Source organism: Furipterus horrens, unplaced genomic scaffold (assembly GCF_987537825.1).
Source record: "Furipterus horrens unplaced genomic scaffold, mFurHor1.1.pri manual_scaffold_6, whole genome shotgun sequence".
NCBI classification, from domain to species: Eukaryota; Metazoa; Chordata; class Mammalia; order Chiroptera; family Furipteridae; genus Furipterus; species Furipterus horrens.
Window position 1 is genome coordinate 92,276,180 of NW_028327176.1, and position 5,407 is coordinate 92,281,586.

The window sequence follows — 5,407 nt, forward strand, 5'->3', positions numbered from 1 at the left end:
ATTACAGATGACGGTCCCCGGGACACGGAGCCGCCCACACTCCGCCCAAACCCCGAGTTGCCTTTACCAGCGACCGCGTCGCGCCAGGGCGGGCGGTCACTGACCTGCAGCCAATAGCAGTGCGGCGAGCAAGGTGGCTCCGTGCTGATTGAGCGCCTCCAGCCTCAGAGCTCTGTGCCGTAAGACTACAACCCCCAAGGTCCCTTTCGCCTGATGGAGGACTGCTTGAGGGGAAAAAGTAACAAACAAAAAAACAGAAAAGCTGCTGGCTGGAAAGAGTGGTTTGTCTGCGTTGCTTGATGACCAATTTTGTGTCTGTTTAACTGTTAAAGTTCAGTAAACACCCATTCCTCAAGGCTGCAACTTGGTAGGATGTGGGAATCTGATGGATAGTGAATTGGGAGTTGCTTTTTCTAAGGTGTAAGAATGCCAAAGTCTTCCTAAATTTAAACAGATAATTTAAACAGGATAATTAAAACAATCTGACTTACTCAAAAACCTAGGTTCAAGTTTTAGTTCCACTATTTATTAGCTTGGAATAATAACTGACCCCTCTCGGCTTCCTTGCAGGATTTTGGTGAGGATCAAATGAGATTTAAGTCAAGATTTAAATCATGATTTCACTACTTACGAGCCAAACACACTTTCTGTGTGTTTTACATTAATTTTGCTAAGGCACATATTTTAATTGTCTTCATTGGAAGACTCTGTCACCACTATTGTCAACCGATGGTTGTTGGTCCCAATTCAACACCAACAGGAATCCCCAATTTGGGGTGTGGTGAAAAAGGAAATTTTATTCAGAGCGAAGAACTCAGTTGTGGTTGGCATGGCTAACAGCTGTGGAACAGCACTGATGTGAGGCAGCCCTGGGGCCAGGCCCCTGTCAGTTTAGACAGCTATGCTCTTCTTCATTCTGCTTGGTTCTGCTCCTGCGCTGGACTCCACCACCTGTAAACAGTCTGTAACCTCCACTCTTCTTTGAAAAGGGAAATTGCACTCTTTGAGCCAAAGGGGAGCTGATTTAGATAGACAAAAGTCTCTCCTTCTTTTCACTGGTTGGTCCATCATCATGCAGATGAAGACTCTAAATCCTCAAAGTTTGATTGGTCCAAAAAAAGCACTGTTCTGATTGGTCAGGTTGGAGCCCCTCTGGTTGTTAAAGATGCTGATGGGAATATACAGAGTGTCTCCCCCAAAATGTATACACACTTTAAATAATTATAAAGTCGGTGTTTGTTAAAATGCATTTCATTTTCAAAATGTAATAGAACCTACAGACATTATATAATTGTTTTTGTCAATGCCTGTTTTCAAACTGATGTCCATTCTTGTCCAAGCATTGCTGACAATGCGAAGCAATGGAATCGCAAACATCACGAAACATTTCGTTTAGTATTTGTGTGCATTCTCATTCAATGGCTGCTCTCAATTCAGCGACTGTTGCAGGTTTCAGAGCGTAGACTTTGTCTTTTAAGTATTCCCATAAAAAAAAAAATGCCTAGTGGTGTGAGATCTGGTGAATGCGCAGGGTATTCTATGAAACCCCTTCTTCAAATCCACCTGTTTGGCAAGATCTCATCAAGGCAGGACCTAACATCGTGATGGTAGTGTGGGTGTGCCCCATCTTGCTGTTTCGTGATGTTTGCGATTCCATTGCTTTGCGTTGTCAGCAGTGCCTGGACCAGAACGGACATCAGTTTGAAAACATGCATTGACAAAACAATTAAATAATGTCTGTAGATTCTATTACATTTTGAAAATGAAATGTATTTTAACAAACACCGACTTTATAATTATTTAAAGTGTATATACATTTTGGGGGGAACACCCTGTAGAAGCACAGCTCCAATTGCACAGAGAAAACCTCATTCCTATTGCTTGAGGACCTCCTTTATAAGGGCTGGCCCATGTGGCAGAAACACAATGCAGATGGACATTTCAGTGCGAGAGGCAGGCAGCTCATGCAGGATCTTCCCTGAAGTCCAGTTTGCATGAGAGGCCCCTGTGTAGAAATGGCTGTCGGGCTCTTTTTCTTTTTTAAAAAGATTTTCTTAATTTAGACCTGGCTGGTGTGATTCAGTGGATTGAGCACTGGCCTGCAAACAGAAAGGTAGCCGGTTCAATTCCCAGTCAGGGCACATGCCTGGGTTGCAGGCCAGATCTGCAGTTGGGAGCTTGGGAGAGGCAACTGATCTCTCACGCATTACAGTTTCTCTCCCTCTCTTTCTCCCTCCCTCCCCTCTCTGTAAAATAAATATCTAAAATCTTTTTTTTTTAAGTTGCTAAACCCAGAAATTGAGGCAATACACAAACCCTCTATACACTGTGTATTACTACTGAATTTTTGCATAGCAAACCCAGATAAAAGAAATTTGTCTGAGATATTTTATTGAAAAGAATCCCAAACTCCCCCCCCCCCAACTCCTCTGGTGAACTTTCTAGAATATGTAACAGATAAATCAGGTAAATGGACGGGAAAACTCAGCTTCTAAAAATATTGATTTGTTGACAATTTATTAATGTAAAGCAATTACAATAGAAATCTTATGGGTTTTCTATGGACTAAATAAACTAATTCTAGATTCTATTTTTAGAGCCCCCAAAAGGCAAGGCACATTTGAAGTATAAATAACTAGGAGAACCTACCCCTCCAGATAACAACTTAATATAAAACTACAGTAACACAGTGTGATAATGGCACTGGTATAGATTAATAAATGGAAACTGTTTTAGACGGTTGTGAGAAATGCCCAATGATCCACACTACCTGGTATTCACACTCTTGTGCTGCTAGGTAGCAGCTAGGAATGAGCAGCCAGAGGGGAAATAAAGGCAGGGCCCTCCCCATTACAATCTAACAATGAACTTAATACAGGAGGCTAGAAGCAAAAGAAAGACATGTCTCATCAATTAACTCAGCAGCCCTGGGCTCGGTTTGATAAGATTGGCAGTCCCAAGCATTACAAGCAAAATAGCACAGGAGGAGGGAACAGTCCTTGAGACAGCTGAAAAAGGGGGCTCCTGTAAGCTTCTGTAACAATCTTACTAAGATTGCTGGGTTTCCTGAACATCACAAGCAGGGGCCTATGTTGGGAAAGAGGGACTCTTTAACAATTTCACTAAGACAAGGAGCCTTTACTGACTGAAAAAGAAAGCCTTTGTAGCTGTACATTATTCCCAAAGGGAAAGAGGAGGGGTACCCGGAAGCCAGCTGAGATATATAACCCCTGAACCCCAATAGTCAGCGTACTTAGATTAGCTAAGTACGCACTCGTAGCCTCAGCTCAAGTGTATAAAACAAACTTATTAACAAACTTACCAATAACTTATTTTCTCTACACATGGGACATTTAGACTAGCTGGGTGTCAGTTTGCAGCTTTGTGCTCATGTGTGTTTCATAAATAAACTTGCTGTTATTATCTAATTTCCACTATACATGTTGTCTCTTGCTTGAATTCATCTCTTGCAGTGAGACAAGAACTGAGGCAGGGAGGGGAGGCCTCCTAACTCTGGTCTCTCTCTCCCCATCTGTAATACTGCCATCCCCTTCTCTTAAGTATGAACTCATTTCTAAAGAATAGAATGTTGCAAAAGTGATAGGATGTCACCTCTGAAATTAGATTATATAAAGACTGTGTTCTTTTCTTGGGAGGTCTCTCTTTCTGTCCAATTTCTCACTCAGAAAGTAAGCTAGCTCTCACGTTGTGAGCAACAGTATGGAAAGGCTTGTGCAGCAAGAAAGAGTATCTCTTCTCACCAGCAAGTGAGGACCTGAGGTCTGCCAAAGACCACATGCGTAAGCTTGGAAGTGGGTTTTCTCCAAGTAGAGCTTTGAGAAGACTGCTGCCCTAGTTGACACCTTAATTTTGAACTTGTGAGAAACCTTGAGCCAGAACTACCCAGCTAGACCATTCCCAGATCCCTAACCCACAGAAACCATGGAGTAATAAATATTTGTTGCTGTTAGCTGCTAAGTTTTGGGGTAAGTTGCTGTGCAGCAATACACAACTAACACACACACAAAACTTGATATATATCAGAGCTAGTACTGCAGATTGGGGGAAAGGATCAAGTTTTCAATACATGGTGCTAGAACACCACAGTTTATATTTATGAAAAGAAAAAAGTAGGTTTCTCTATTTCTTACCATAAAGAAAAACAAAAGTCCAAGTGTTTTAAAGATATGCAAGTGTGAAAAGCAAAACAGAGAGAGTAAAAATCAGAGAATATCTTAATGAATTCGTGGCAGAAATTCCTCAATGAGAGGTAAAAGCACAAAATATTTTTTAAAAATTATCTTAACTAAAACACACCATAGAAGAGTAAAATGATAAGCCAGAGTAGAAGAACATAGCCCACAAAGGGTCAGTATCGACAATATATAAAAACTTTTACTAATCAAAGAGAAAAAAAAACAAAACAGTCCAACAGAAAAACAGTTTACAAAAAAGGAAACACAAATACCTAATAGGTAGATAGATTTTTTAAAATGCTCCTGGTAACAAAACAATACAAGAAAAAGTCTCCCAAAATATGCTTCTGGTAAACAGGGAAATGCCATTAATATAAAAATGAGGTTCCTTTCATGTCCTTCAGATTAACAAAAATTAAAAAAATTAAAGTCTGTCAGTACCAAATATTGGTGTAGTTGTGGAACAACAAAATTCATATACATTTGCTGGTGTAAACTTTAGTTATTATAAACACTTAGGGACATAATTTAACAATATCTAGGATCTGCTACTAAGTATATATCCTAATGGATCATTGTGCCTATACCCTAAGAATAAGAGACATGGTTTAAATAGGAAAAAGAACTGATAAGGCCTAAATGTACAACAGCAAGAAAGTAAGATTATGTTATTTTCATACAGTGGATACTATACACATAAGTGAAAATGAATGAACCAGAGGAACACATTCCACTATGGATAAATCTTACAATGGAAATAAAATAATTAAAAGTTCCAGAAAAAAACATATGGCACAATAGTATTTTTGCAAAGTTTTAAAATGTGCCACAATATAACCTATTAAAACTAAATACACATCTAGTGATGCGATCAGGAGCACCTGGGAATAAACAACTCCAAATTCAGGAAATCATTTCCTCAAGGGGCTGTGGAAGAAGCAATAGGGGAGGGATATAAATGTCTTGACATTGTTTCATAACTTAAGATGGATATTGGGTAAATGAATAGTTGTATTCTCCTTTATATCTCTCTGTGTACTTAAATATTGTATCATATACTTTTTTAAAAGCTTAAAAGTAATGAGCACCACAAAAGGGAAGACAGCGATAGTGGGGAAGGAGTACAGATGCTCCTTGACTTACAATGGAGTTATATGTCTATTGTAAGTTGAAAATGAATTTAATATACCTCGCCTACTGAACAGCATAGC